Source organism: Mchenga conophoros, linkage group LG10 (assembly GCF_057382185.1).
Source record: "Mchenga conophoros isolate Kocher_MC1m ecotype Shallow Benthic linkage group LG10, M_conophoros_male_GT1.1, whole genome shotgun sequence".
NCBI classification, from domain to species: Eukaryota; Metazoa; Chordata; class Actinopteri; order Cichliformes; family Cichlidae; genus Mchenga; species Mchenga conophoros.
The window spans coordinates 12206799-12222953 of NC_140535.1; the positions used below are offsets into that span (position 1 = coordinate 12206799).

The 16155-nt window shown below is 40.7% G+C and overlaps 1 protein-coding gene across 2 annotated transcripts in view; it reads left to right on the top strand.

Moving 5' to 3' along the window:
• abr (ABR activator of RhoGEF and GTPase) overlaps positions 1 to 16155 on the top strand; it is a 119201-nt gene that overhangs the window by 23918 nt on the left and 79128 nt on the right. The gene's annotated exons all lie outside the window — the stretch shown is intronic.

Consider the following 16155-nt stretch of genomic DNA (forward strand, 5'->3'; position numbering starts at 1 on the left):
TCAAAAAGGATCATTTGTGTGCAAGTCAAACATGTTGACCACTACAGCATGGAGCCGAAAAACAAATATGTTAAAGTGTTACATATAAAATGCTGTAAGCCGTTTTTCTTGGACTTGCATATAGTTTTATTTGATTTGATTTTAGATTTGAACAATGTACGTACTAAAATCTAAACACGATGGCTATAAAGATTTGTCAAAGCAAGCCTGTCTCCAAAGTGTGTTGATGGGGAATAAAGCAGGGACAGCACAGTATACTATACTATACTATAGCTCTATACTATTCTAACGTTTGCTATTTTTGGTTAACAGAGTTCATCTGAATTTAACACCCATTGTGCTTTAACACATTTCAAGTTCTGTATGAGGCTGCATGTGTACACACAGACAGGTTATTACCATCACAAAAGCATTGAAACGGGGCTTTATTATGATCTATTGTTCGTGAAAAGGGCACAATCCTCTTTTTTTTTTTTATGCACCTGTCAGTTCATCATCCTTTTGATTTCCACCTGCCCTTTATCCACCTCATACTCTTTGTGTGCCTGTGTGGCTGCTGAGCTGACCCTTTTTTTCTGATAAGGGAAGTGGGAATTGACCACTACTTTGAAATTTTTACAAAAATGGTTATATACTTCCTTAATACAACTACACCACTTGGTTACAAAAGGTTGCAACACAAGTTGACAATAGCTCTGTTTGTGTGACAAACACCTGGTTGTTAATGATGAAAGATGACCCAGTCCTGCCCTAAACCATTAGTATTGAAGCTCCCTCTGTTGCCTGTCAGTGGATTACTAAGCACATGGCTCTAATTGCCCTTTCTCTTCAGCCTCTGAAACTGTGCTAATGACTGTGTTAAGCAGTGACCACACATCCTTAACTCTCCTAAGCGGAGTGGATGCTGGAAGCCACAGCTACGTTGTCCCCAGAGAGGCTGAAGTCTTTCTGTTCAGCTGCACGAGTGAACCACAGCTCACTGAGACAGCATTTTCCACAGGCATCTCTGTTTCACTACATATTCTGCTAATAATGAAAGTCATAAAACACAAACCTACATATATGCAGACTAAGCAAGCTAAATGTAATAAAAGCTGCACAGAGAACTTTTGCGCACACATCAATGTAAGCACATGAACAGAATCACCAGCTCAGACTTCTCATCAGTCATCCATTTGTTCGGTCAGCAGTATAAGTGGTAGACTCCCAGACGGCTGTTGGTTGGAGTGTGTGTGTGTGTGTGTGTGTGTGTGTGTGTGTGTGTTACTTCAACAAAACTCTCACCCTTTCCACCTCTTTACTTGTTTTTCCTCCTATCGTCCTAATCTGGTTGATTAGGACGGTCTCAAATGTGCTCCTCACAGATTCTTATAATCACGTTGATGTAATCATCAGCAGAGTAAAAGGGTTTTTCTTCTACCTCTGATCTGATTTCAGAAGCGTTTTGTTGCTGCTGCTGTGTCCATTTTCTGTCTTTAACTCCCCTTTTACTCCGTCAGTTAGCCCACTACTGCAGATCACACTGGTGATCACTGATTATTTCTTAGTTGCTTCAGTTGAAACTCTGTGCCATTGACACACAGATGCATAGGTGCTCACTTTTTTCTGTGCTAGTTTGTCCTAGTTTTAGATCCGTCTATTCTTTCCAATATCAAATAGGACTGTTCTTCGATTAGCCACGTGGCCTAGCGGTTTCTTAAAAACCGTACCCTCAAACTTGGTTACACAACTTAATCAGTGGACTTTCCAGATGCTTGTGACTAAACCAAAGAAACAGAGTGGACAGTAATGAACTTGAGTTTCACATGCAGCATGCATAGGCCAAAATCTTTTCATTAAGCTTGCTAATATTTACACCAACTGGTTAATTACACTACACTTGCACCGCTAATGCAAATGTAGATGTTTTAGAAACCTTAATTAAAACTAATTGGGCCTACAATGTGTTTTTCACTGTTCTGTGTGCCAGGGCATTTTTAATTTGCAACAGTTTTTTCTCATTTTGTATCCTGAAACAAATAAATCCAGTAGCGAATTCTTTTTTTTTTTTTTGTTCATTATTTAAACAGAAGTCATAGCCATATATGTCCTTAACTGCTTTTTCAGGGCTGGAGTTATCCCAGCTGCCATGAAATAATAGGCAGGCACGCCCTTATGTTGCCCATAAGGCTAATAATCCACCAATCAATCCATATACCTTTTGCACACTTACTCTGGACGTATCTCTGAATCAACCACTGGTCTATTATAATTTCCCTCTTTTTGACTTTTACAGAAAGCTCTGAACTGTAGTGTTACTATCTCCTCCACAGCCTGAGTGGCACACGGTCTCTGACTTCTGCTTCGCTGCCAGCCTGCACTGTAACCTTCAGAGTATTAGCTAGACTTGTCTCTGGCTCGCTTTGGTTCCACGTGCTGCTAAGGGAACATCAAAGGAAAGCCAGATTACGTAATGGCTAGAAAACGGGCATTTTGGCTTGGCAAAGCAGATGTGGCACGTGCACGGACATGCACATATGTCAAAAATGATTTTCATAATCCGCAGTGAGGAAGGCTCAAATTTATGTGCAGCTCTGAGGGAGCATTAAAAATCTTTTCTCATTTTTGGTACATCCTGTCACTTCAGCCCCAGCAAACCTTATAAAAATATTACCGTGTGAGTCATGGTGGGCCATTTGGCTGTTTGTGGAGGGTTAAATGGGCTACACAGTCTCTCATTTCTGCTGCCACTACTTGTGGATAGTAATAAATGACATGTTGCTGGTGATAGTAATCTGCTGCCTTTCCTGACTAATCATACACCGAGTCTCAGATGCTGAAGATTCCTCTCAAATAGGTTTCCACAGAAACACCGCACATAAAAGAGAATTATATTAGCTGACTCTAAAGTGTATGTTGTAGGCTCAGTTTCTTGAGAAAACAACAGACAGGTGACAGTTGTCTTCTTCTTTGCCGCTTCCTTTAGGGGTCACCACAGCGGATCTTCTGCCTGCAGCTCTACTAACTTTGCGTGAATGTTAGTATGCAGTTAACCTGCATATCCCATTTAATTACTCATTAAATGAAGTTGCAGGAGCACTGATCCACATTATTCCAGCCTGCTTTAATACCTGTCTAACACCATAGTTTGCAAAATCCCTGAATACATGAAAGGTTTGATATCTTTTTACACATCTATATCAGCCCAGAATTACCCAACCCTCACATCCCTGATCAAACGGGGTTTTCACAGACTGTCAGTCTTGTTGTCTGGTTTCCCTCAGCAGCATATAAACTGTAATGGATGGACTTCACTGCTGGCCAACAGCAGTCCCAGTTCTGTCTTTAAGTGTTTAATGTTAGCAGTTAGTTGGTTGTCGCAGGGCTTGCTTCAGCAAATTGGGGCACAGCAAAGTAATTTTGGATGGCTTCCCAGTAGAATTTCATAGGGGAGGTTAATACAACAGGGGATGTCTCATTTATCACTCCCTACAAATCTATTTGGACCAAACTCCCCAGCTCTCTCGCTCTCATTCTCACTCTGCTTGAATAGCCACTAGCTCTGATCTCGATGCCAACAGCAACACATCCAAATCAGTGGGATCTGGTAGTGTTTCCAAACACGTCAGCTATGGTGTGACTGCAGAGAGAACACTACACAATACAAGCCAAGCAAGCCTCTTAAATCCCCAATTCACTATGAGGATGACATTCATTCATTGTTGGTAAAAGGTTGGAGCCTGGGCTTTTCATTTTAATTGCAGAAATTCTTGAACAGATGCAAAGGTCACAAGTAGTGCAGCAACAGGTTCAAGAACCTGCAACAGGGTCGCCTTTGTTCCTTTGTGATATTTAAAATCAGACTGTACTCATAACTACATTTCAATAAATCTGCTGTGACTACAGTCAAAAGATAAATACCCGATCAGAGCATTATTAATAATTCAGATACTACTGTTTGGTACTACTGCTCCTAGCACACTGATGTGCACTCGTTCTGTGTGCATTGAAAGTGGAGGCAGAGAAGTGGTTTTGCTTGGTAAGAGTGGAGCCGTGTTGTGTAATTTCATCTGTGCTTCATGTGAAGTCTTGCATTGTTTTCTTTCTACCGTTCAAGCTCATCCATTATGTTGATAAATGGATGAGTCTGTGCTGTAGCTATAGAAACGCATTTAGAGCTGTTCTCTCACATGCGCACACAGACACATGCACACTTACAGTAGGGAAGAAAGAATCTGAGTCAGCCTAAAAGCACTGTTGTTATGTAATGCAGCCATCTCTACTGCCTCTTCAGTAAACCGCTACTCTGCTTTGTGTTCAAACATCTTCCTCCCATTGGGTGTCCTCAAGAGTGCGCCTTTATGTAAGGGGCATCATGTTAGCTTCTCCATAACAGTTGCGCAATGTTCCACCCTGGTTTGGGTGTCTGAATATAGGATCCTGGAAACATTAATGGGAAAAGAACAGTTTCACCGTTTATCTAGCAGACATTTATAATCTCCTTGTCAGGATCCACTTTAGAGGACATGATGTATAATGTGGATACTGTTCTCAGTTCTAAAAGAGAGATGAATTACTTTTGATATATACGATTGGAGTGAATGTGAAGAAGTGGTGAAACCTTAAAATATGGATACGGTTAAAACCTCATCCTTTTAGGTGAGTCCAGCTGGAAGGAGCAAAGGGGGGAAATCTGTCACCGTGTCATAACGCTAGCTGCTCGCTCACTCACTGGTAACCCAGCTGGTGTTTCCACTGTAACTGTGGCCGCCTGGGTTCATTCAGTGACAACCTTGTGAATAATATATGAAGCTTTTTGCTCTGCGTTGCGTGTTTCGGTGGCTCTTTTACATCTAGTAAACAAACTGAAACGAAGAAGCCATCGATTACTGGAGCTGAAAAGCAGCCAAGTGCTTTTATTGCAGTAGTGAAATGACATCAAACTTATTTTCTGTGTGCAGAGTTTCAGCTTACAGAGCTTTCACTCTTAAATGCTGGTGATTGAAGTGCAAACTTGGCGGTTGGCTCTGCGCTTCAAGTCAAATCTTAACTTCTAATAGGAGCTTAAAGGTTAAAAAAGAAAAAGGTACACATAGAAAAAAATAAATAAAACAGACTTGTGCACTTGTATTACATCGCAACGGTTTCCAGCTTTACTCATAAATCTTATAATTTTATTCCACGTAACTGTGCATTTCATTTTGGTTACCAAGAGTTTATAACTGTTTTCAGCATGCATATAAGCACCTTCTACATTATGTTAGCTATGATATCTGCATTGGAGGTCATCTAACTGTAAGCGAATATACAAGGCAGATTAATTATAGCACAACTTAAGTATGTTACCTCGTCCCTGAACACGATTTCTGCAAAACACATGTCAGATAGACTGACGTAATGTATTTTGATCATTTTGACCTAACTCACTGATATACTGGCTGAGCCCATAAACTCAGCAACAAAGAGTTTACAGCTGTTTCCTATAGACTTCTATAAGACCATAAGTCTATGTGCAACCACAGCTATTGCCCCCCTGGTGGTCGTTAAATGAAATGCAAGTTTAAGTTACGTCCATATTTGATACCGTTTATGAACATGACATGTTTGTTTATCTAGGAGACATGGTTTAACATATCTTTCCAAATGACACGATATTTAAGTGCCTTATGGAAAAAAACACTAAAATTTATGATAGCTGACCTAGCAACAAGACTGGAAAGACTGGGAGCTCTTGTTATATTTTGTTGATATTGGAGCTTTTGGTGTTGATACATTTTTTAAGTAAAAATTTAAGAAAGTGGAAGCTTGTGTTTTTCCCCCAATTTCTTGCTGTTTCTTTTGAAATATTCAATTTAACTCCAAAATCAATTCAAAGAGCAACGAGAACATATAGTAAACTGACTTTTGATGTTATTTTTGTTCATCAGAAAGCTTAAACTGAGTCATTATCCAGCTGTTAACAGTTAAATTACATTGTTAGCCAGGTTCTGTTTGCAAAGCGTCGTGCCATCTTCACAAGCTCTGAAATCCTTTGTTGTGCTTGATGTTAGAGGGTGTGTCATGTGTCTGAGTGTGTTTGTGTTCTGTGTCTGTGGGGACCTTCACCATGTCCTGAGGGTCTAGGACTGTGTGTGTGTGTGGTGTGTGTGTGTGTGTGTGTGTGTGTGTGTGTGTGTGTGTTAGTGTTAGTGTTAGTTACTATGGACAGCAGTCATCCTGTAGGGCTATGGTAACCACCAACCTGTTTTTCTTCTGCCATCCATGCCTGGCTTGCCCCAGCCAATCAGCGCATAAGAACTCCTCTGCCTCGGCCAATAGTGCGTCTGGCATGTTTACATGCTCCCGGAAGGCAGGGACCATCATTAAGCATTCAGGGTAGTCGAGCGGAAGAGAGAAGAGGAGGGGAAAAAGGGAAGGAGAGGAGGAGACAGGAAAGCGAGATGAAGCCATTATGAGTAAAGAGAGCTGATGGATGCACTCGAGCACCAACCAGTCACCCTGCCAGACTCAGGTAAACGAATGCATATAGGTCATATATCAGATCACGTTATCTTAAATGGGCCTGTAGCACATTTGTAACCATGTATAAAAATGTAGCTGTGTATGTGTTTGGTTGGCCTGTATGACTGAAGCTGTAAAACCCTTAAAAGTAGTCCTTTGTATCTGGTGCGTGTGTGTTGGCTACATGTTTGCGCGCGCGTGTGTGTGTTTGTCTGTTTCATTAAAAATTAAAGGCCAGAGTAAGCGTTGGCCTCCTGGCCTCAGGAAGTTGTCTTTCTGTTACAGTCAAAGAAACCATTCAAGTGGCTCTTTGTCATTAAATAACCCAGAATGAAGCATGGCGAAAGTAGACTAGGAGAACAGTACTATTCAGGCAGGTGGTGGGTTATTAAATCTTTTAAAAGATATTTAAACTGATGAGATGGAGGGATTACAGTCAAATATATGATTCTAAGATATTTGTAGGTTTGTACTTTTATGAGAAAATTAGGCAAACATGTAAGTTACTGTATAGTGGATCCATGATTTGTAATTAAGATATCTATAACTTTATCCATTTGGTTTCACCTGTGACCTTTTTAAAATCTCATTCAATAATATAAATAGAATACTGGCATCATTACAGTTACAGATTTCTGTGGGAAGGCCATCTTTTAAATCACTATCCTCCTTTTTGTTCCACCTCTTAATTGTGACCTTTTATAGAAGGACCAAACTCAAAATCAATGGAGTGATATCGACGAGGCCTCTGTCCTCTCCGAGTGCCAGATGGCCTTGCGCTTCAAGTGCGCTCCTCACTTTATCAGACATCGTGCTGCATCCACAAATTCTCTTATCTGTCCTGTCACTCTTTCCAGGGTCACATTTAATAGAAATCTTTTAAAAATAAACTTCTACAGCAAGCGCTAAGGTTAGCCTCATTGTCTGTACAGTCTGTGCATTTGCATTCATGCACAGCGAGAGAACAGGACGGCATGCTTTTGCTTTTACAGCTTGGCAGAAATAAAGCAGTAAGGGTAATGGTTGGTGAGCACGAGCGGAGAACAGAAACCTACGGGGACCCACTTCAAATAGCCTGACTTCCTTTTTTTATTTGTCCCCCCTCTTGTGTGGGTATTTTTCTTTAAAGTCACGCTTCAACTCTGGGGGTAGACAGGCTGCCTCAACATGATATTGTGGTTGGCTGCTTTTTTGTATATGATGCACATAAGTTAGGCTCTTTCACTTAATTAAGTGTTTCTGAAAAGTAAAATTGTACCGCAGTTGGACCAGAGTCAGCCATTGTTCTAGCAAAATACTGCAGTGGTACATCAAATAGATGAAATCCCACAGGGTGCACTTGTCATGACTAAAGATTAAAAAAAAAAGCCACTGTGCAGTATCTTTGGTGCTTGGTGAGCTTTTTAGTCTAACTGCACTTTTTAACATTGTTATCTGACCTTTTCTTATATTTTAATAACATGCTGGTAAAAATGCATGGTTGGTTTATTCACTTCAAATAAACTCTCACAATTCAACATTGTTGTTATTATTAACAACAATGTTGTTAATAAAGTGTTGTGCTTAAGCTCATTAAGGTTTTATCCCACAAGATGTTTTAAATGCTTGGTCTGTTTAAACCACAGATTGGTTTTGGACTCCACATTTTGAAGCTTTACCGTTAGCATTTGACAGTTCCATATTCATTTTTTAACAATTTTTTTTAAATTGAAGCCAGGAGTTACTTTATATGGATGAAAGGTTGGCTGTAAACTGTAAGCGTACGTCACACAGAGAGACACACATCGGCTAATTAGTGCTCAGTAACACACCTGTACAATAATGGATTTCTTACTTTATATTGGAAGGGAAGATTCTGTAATAATACATACAGAGAAAAACCCAACAACCCCCTATCAGCAAGCACTTTGGTGACAGTGGGAAGGAAAAACTCCCTTTTAACAGGAAGAAACCTCTGGCAGAACCAGGCTCAGGGAGGGGCGGTGCCATCTGCTGCGACCGGTTGGGGTGAGAGAAGGAAGACAGGAAGAGAGACAGAGGTTAATAACAGATATGATTCAATGCAGAGAGGTTTATTAACACATACTCAGTGAGAAAGTTGACTGAAAAAGAAATACTCAATGAGTCTCGGGAATCCCCCAACCACCTACACCTATTGCAGCATAATTAAGGGAGGGATTCAGGGTCACCTGATCCATCCCTAACTATATGTTTTTTTTGTGCAAAAAGAAAGTTTTAAGCCTAATCTAAAAGTAGAGATGGTGTGTGTCTCCCGAATCCAAACTGATATCAAGGCGGATGATCTACTCAAAGGGATCCTAAAGTTACCAGCAGCACAGACACAGGGAAAAGCTTTAGTGAGGCCTGCTTGAAGATGCCAGTCAACTCCAGCTGCCTCTGTTAGGACACCTGTCAATCAATGTGGCTGCACTCCAAAGTCAATTATCCAGCTGGATGAGTTATAAAAACTTTTCGCCCTTCAAAAATTATCCATAGATGCCAAAAACTATATGCTTTTAAATGCTACAAAGTTGGGCATTTTAACACTGACATCTAACGGTAGTGCAGCCTCAAGTAGCAACTGCAGTTTGTGCAACTTCCTCGTCGGCTTCATTTTTAAGTTCCCTAGGTTTCCCTTTGTTTAAACCAGCTGCGTCTAGTTTTAGAACCCGGCAGCTCTGAAAGCTTGGAAGTAAAAAAGACATGCATAAAAGTTTGGTTGGATATGGTGCAACAATGTGCATGCTTTTTCACACCAGTGAGGCTTATATGTACCCACTGGTTTGGCAGACTGGAAGTGGATTTTTGACATTTTAAAGCAATCACGAGAATATGATTCAGCAGGGAGTTGACTACAGTTTTAAAATAGGGTGTTTCCAATACACGTCCACATATATGTTCCGTGTAAGCCAACAGATCTTTTAGAAAAACTGCCTTTTGGCTTAATTAGTTTCAAGAATGCAGTTTTTGTTACAAATTCTTTTTTTATTTCACAAAATGTGTACTATAGTGAGTCTTTCCTTTTTAAACCTACACCAACAACAAAGGGTATTATGGTGATCTGAAGCTTTTACAGGGCCTGTCTGAGCTGCACACTGCTGCTTCTGCGATACACCTGAAGTGTATCAATCTCACTGCTTTTAATCTGAAGCATATTCCTCTAATTGGGCCGTGGAGTGCAATAGACACTACAGTCTCTGCTAGGGCTGCCCTGAGGGCTATCGACAGCCGCTTGCATTTTAATAGCTTTACTCATTGTAGCGCCTTTGTTTCACTGCACGGTTTGATACACTTTCCATTAGCACATGCCCACGATCAAACGCAGAGGGGACCAGATGCCCACACAGTGGAGCTGCTCTACTGTTGTAACTGTGCTCAGTGTGTGTGTGTGTGTGTGTGTGTGTGTGTGTTGGCCATGTACAGCTTTACTTGATCTCTTCACACCTGCTTCAAGCACAGGCATGAATGTGGGAAGTGAACTGTAAAACATTGGTTGGTGCATCTTTTTTGTGCGGGTGTGTTCAGTAGGTGTGTCTGCACTTGGATGTGACCTCTTGTGCGTTTCACCATGTGGACTGGGGGAGTAGCTTCGGGCCCCGTGTGTGAATGTGCTTGTCCTAATCTATGGAAGCAGTGAGATGTTTCCAGCTAGTCCGAGCCTTGGGGATTTAAACCAGCTAATTACAATGTATAGGAGCTGGCTGCCATGGTAACATTGGTTTGGTGAGTTTGGAGTTTGCTAGAGGGGGGATAACAGCAATTTACCCATGTAAATCTGTAGTTGGGGGGGTCCTTATCTCTTGCTGCCTACAGGCACATGGCACATGAAGATATGCAGCAGTAGAATTGTCACTCATTTGAGGTATTAAGGGACATGCCTGTTATCGGACCCTTCTCTCCAGGGAAGTGCTCTGGATGTGTGCACACAGGTTGTGAAGTAGGTAATGGGAACCACTTTATTAGCCTCATCCCAGTACATTGGTATTAGAATGCATATTCTTTTTTGGTTGCTCCCTTTAGGGTTTGCCTCTTTAGCATCCTCTTCTCTTATACAAACCCTCTGTTATTCCTCCTTCACTACATACATGAATCTTCTCTGTGATCTTCCTGTTTTCCTCCCACCTAGCAGCTTCACACTCACTGTCCTTTGTCAAATAAATATTTTGCTCAGTTTGCTCGCAGAAAGTCTGTGTGCCTGAACATGGTTGGGCTTTCCGTTTAAAAGGCAAGGCTCTCCTGTTATCTTTCCGTTAAATCTGATCTTTTGGACTCCCTTCTACTCGTTTCTCTCGTTCTCTATTAACTAATGTGGGAGTCTCGCAGCTTGTTTTCCATTAAAGTGTGCTCAGCCCATTTCCTCAGCACAGTGGTAAGTGCGGTGAGAGTAGCCAATCATTATAATCGCAATCAGGCTGGATACAGGAAAAATGGGAACAAAGACCCCAGCTTAAGTGATGAGTCACAGACCAGCTCCTCACAGCTCTCGACACTTGCGTAGTTAGCATTTTGTAGCATTACATCAAGCGGGATAATCTTCTGTTTGTTGAAATGGAAAATGTGCATGCTGAAATTTTGGGTTTGAATAAAAAGAAAGCTCACTGTTATTAATCAGTTTTCTTAAATAAAACCATGGAAATGTTTCAGAATTATTTTTTAGTCAGATGCAAGCGTAGTTATGGTGATACTGACATGGTGCAACAATGCAAAAGGTCCATTACAGGTTGTCAAGAACAGACAGAAAACTCACCGCAGGACAGAATCACAGTGCACAGTAGCAGTATAAGTCTGCATTCATAGAATACTTTCTGATTTTTCTAGCCAAGTGGCAAAAGAGCAAGCTTGCAAAATTATATTTGAAGTTACAAATCTAAATGTTTATTTGGATCACTATCAGTGTTTTGTTTTTCCTGTATGGTGAAGGTTTGCATGACTCATTTACACCTCTTGTATTTCAGACAGGTTCAGTCATTGGAAACTAAAAAAGTAAAATAATCATTCTGTTGTAGAGTTGAGATCATTTTCCTGTTGCGTGACCAGTTTTTATGTCCAGCTTAGCTGTCAAACAGATATTATTTGACTCATGTGACTAGAATATTTTTGCTGTCTTTAGACTCTTTAACACTTTACTTTAAAAGCTACACTCTGCTTACTGATCAGCAGTGTCATCTTACACAAGGTTAAGACTGGATTGTAAAGGACTATTATGCTAATATTGCCAAGGTACTGAATTCATGCTCAAATAAAATTCCTATTTAGTCCTCAAGTAAACAGAATAGATTGGAATCTCCACATCTGCCTCAACAGCTGCCTGTTGTCAGCTAACTTTGCTAATAAAATTAGGACCAGTTACTTCAATTATTTTGACTCATTGCCATATTTGCATAGAATGAAACTGATTTCCAGTGATACCGTATTCCCACTGGGTATCTCCTTCAAATATAATGCGAGGTCGCTGCTACTGACGTTAAGTGGAGTAGCATGGAGTAACACTTTTAAACTTCCCTGTCGTGCCATCATCAATCAACGTGTGTCACTGGGGAAATTAAAAGCCCACATGTATACTGTCAACACACACAAAATGACCATACATCTGTGAGGCCACTGATGTACTGTCATGCTGTCAAGGCTACATGAGGCCGGGAAGTCCAGGAGATGAACAAGAAGCAGGCTTTTTGTTTTCCTTGTCTCCTCTCGTTCCTTTATCTTTGGAGAATTGGATCTGTTATGGCTGAGCTCACTTACATCTATTGAGAGAAGCTCTAGAGACACAGAGGAATATCTTGCCATCAACCCAAAACACAAACACACATACACACAGTCTCTTTTTGAAATTACTACATTGGGCCCTGGCTCAGGAACACACATCTGTGCTGTAAAATTTAAAATGTGTGTGTGCTTCTTCACTGCTCTCTGTACAGAATCAGTTTGCAGGGCTGCTTCTCTGTGCCCACACAGTGTAAGCTGGCTGTAGGGCATGATGTAATCCCTCTTCTCTAAAGACAAAATTGCTGAGGTAGGCAGCACAATTCCCACATTGCATTCTCACACTGAAGCAGCAACTTTTCTTCCCACTGACTTTATTAGTGTGCAAATGTGCACAGGCAGACCTGGCTCTGAGACATTGTGCATAGAGAGAGGGAGAGCTGGCAGGATGTGAAAGAAAGCGAGTGTAGGAACTGTAGCGTTTCCTCCTCCACTCTAGAGTAGAGCAGTGGCTTAACCAGCTGACAGCAATTTATCAGTATTCACCTTAGTTACAACTTCATAGATTCCTCTTTCTTCAATTTTGTGATTGTTACATTTTTAGATTTCCTTCAAGACAGATTATTGGTTGAACTCTCCGATGTGAAATATACATATTCATATATGAATCTGTGAACATTGAGTCACTATCACTGAGTTGACTTGGAGAAAAATTAACAGTAGCTATGTTGATAGCAGCTACCAGGAGTTCGGTTTCTGTTAAATATGAGGAATTGCAGCATCATTTCATCTTCTGCCTTCTGGGTTGTCAGAGAAAACGATTTTTCTTCTAAAGAAAAAGAGAAGTTTAATAGCTAATGATAATGGCAAGCAACCTCCCACAGCCACTATCCAAACGGCTTGGGAATACACATTTTTACCTAGTGACTGATGACTGGTCTTTGGCCATCCATCACTGGCTCACAGCAAGTGTCATCAGCCTCCAGCAACTACTCACAACTGTTCGAAGAATATAAATTTTTCCCTGAAGGCTGGTAAGTGTTCACTAACTGGTCTGTGACCCTCTGTGGCTGTAGTTTTCTTTTTATTGGCTCCTTCTTGTAACGACACATTTGAAAAGCAGGTGCTTTGTGTGCCTGAGTTAACCTTATGAGGGACGGCTCCTGTGACAGAACAAAGGGAGAAAAATTCCTGAGCCTTTACTTCTATGAGAAGTAAAATGTGGGCATGTTTAATATGCAAATCCACCATTCAAACAATATATGTTGCTCAAAATAAGCAGAAGCGTATAAAAGCCTTCTTCATAGAAAGTGGACAAAAATGTTTCCACCTGTACAAAAGGAGTCACCTTCTTGTGTAGTTACAAGGCATACACACTCAGAATATTAATATGCTGCTATCACGCCTGCTATCAGGCTTCACTGTTATACTGAAGAACTTATTCAGAGACAAATCCCTTCTGTGCAGGGTGAGGGACCAACAAAAGGACATGGGAAATAGGAGGTGATTATATGTTACTGACAGTTAAAATCTTTGCACACTTAAATCATTTCTCTCTTATATCATCTTTTTATATCTGCAATAATAGTTTTAACACTTAACACTAAAAGAGAATTGCTTTGGGGGCAGAAAGTGTTAAATAGAAAATATGCTGAGGTGTTTACCCCAATAGATATTCGTTTGAGTGCATTTATAGTCTGTGTGTGTGTGTGTAATCCATACCATCCCTGCAGAGGGTTGTATTTAGTGTGAAGGAGTGTTAAACCTATGCAGAAAGCATTCTCCATCAGTTAGTGTTGCTCAGGCTGTTCAGTTTCACCTCCTGACACCACCACAGCAGCAGAAAGCATTTTCATCAACGTGGATGGTGATCATGGCTTATTGAGTGTGACAGGTGGATTTAGAGCTGTCTGTCAAGATGGGTTAATGGTGACAGCAATGTGAGCTGACACCGGGCTGTGGTCATTAGGTTAGGAACACACACAAACGCACACACACACCAATGAATTTCCCCAGTGTGGAATTAAAACCATATATACCCATCTATTTACTCCAGCAGTGACTCTTTGTAGAGGCTCTTTGCGTGTGCAGGAACAATAGTTTTTAAAAAATACTGTATCCGTTTACAAAACCTTTCTGTTTTAAGGTAAAGACCCTGCAGTGTCTGGTAAAACACCAACAATCTTTTTGAGTTCACATCTGGTGACAGAAGACCCCTCCTTTAAACAGACAGAGCTTTTATTTTGGAAGACCCAGGGAATGATGAGAGAGAAAGAAGAGCGTGATAAGATGGCAAGCTGCAGGAGAGAGCAGACACTGCCTGTAATCCCTGACCTATTTAATGACAACACATTTTGCATTTTGATTCCTCTAGCAGCAAATGATATATTTGGGCCTTTTTATTTCTGTTATTTTAGTTTTCATTTCAAATAACTTTAAAAAAGTCTACCGTTCAAATTTGTGTTACAGCTCTGTTCTCCAAATGTTTCGAATTCCTTTCAGTGCATTCGCTGTAATAGATTTTCTTCCACCACATGTGGAAGTTGTTTGCTCTGAAACTGCTGAGGTAGTTGGTTATGCAGATGGCAGATTTAAACACTTGGCCTTTGCAGACCTTAACACAGACTCCCATAGTTAGTGCTCTGTGTGTGTCTGTGCATGTGTGCCTGTTTGAAAGGAGCCATGTCTTATTAACTGAGGCCTCATTGATTTAACCCAATCAACACACAGCAGAGCACATGAGTAACTGTGTATGTGTCTGTGGTGTGAGTGACACAAGGAGAGAGTCTGTGTTTCCTCATGGCCTACACCGGTTTCAATAAGCATTATGTGGAGCGCAGAACAGCATCAAACGGGTGAATGTTTGTGGAATTTCTGGCTCAGGTCCGTCCCCCTGCTTCATTGCAAGCAATAGCATGGTTTTATTAAAATCCTCTTTTTCATAAAATATGGTTTCTCGGATAAGTGTAGCTCTTAGCCTTTTGCTAGGCTTGTTCATCAAGTCACCTTTTCATTTATAAAACACTGAACCCTTGTCATTTGGTATATCCTTTAAATTTGTATAAGGGAAAGCACCTCACATTGTATAAGTTGTGTGTTGAGTACAAGTCTCTGCTGCTGATATGAGTGATCCGATAGTGATGAAATCCAAAGGAAATATTCAAGTGAACTGAAGCTGGGCACTCTGAGCTTGTCTTGAGAGCTGCTTACATCATCTAAAAATGTACTTTTTGCTGTGTTTGGATGGTAAAATATCTCATTTTTAATGGACGTTTTAGATTACAATGTGCTTTTACAAATTAGTCTGACATTGTTTGATGTATCCTTTTCTTTGATAGCAGTCAGGTGGCTAAAAGTTTTTTTTTTCCTAGACTGGAAAAAGCCAGATTACATATTCAGATGGTTCTATAAAACAGTCACAGGCCATTCCATCACTTCAAATGCTCGCCCCGTTCATAGAAGCTTGTAGAAACATGGTGATTTGAATAATTTCCAAATATGAAAACTCTACTAATCCACAGTTGGCTTCACTACAGCCGCTTGTAAGCTTTAGAATTAAGTTTGGGCAGTTTGCTTTCAATCATGCTGCAAATTGTTAAAATACCTGAACAAGAAATCCAGTTTTGATTTGTTCTTGGCACAGTGCACAGAGTGCATCTGAACTTCATGAACATATACTGACAATAGTGATTCCAATGTCCATAAAGCATAACAGGACAGTCTTTGCTGACCAGCTGGACATTGTCCACAAAGACACGCTGATGCTTTTTGGGCATTTTATGGCTTCCACACAGAAACTGCTCTTTGTGTCTGTGTTGCTTCCTCATAGGATGTGGCTGTGCAGTACTTGAATACAACATTGCCTTTATTTGAATGAGTGCTATCAGAGCGATTTAAAAAAGAGGAAGTACTGAAGCCGAGGAAGACAGGATCAGTGAGAGTTCAGGTGCGAGTCTTTTAGGTAGGACGTAG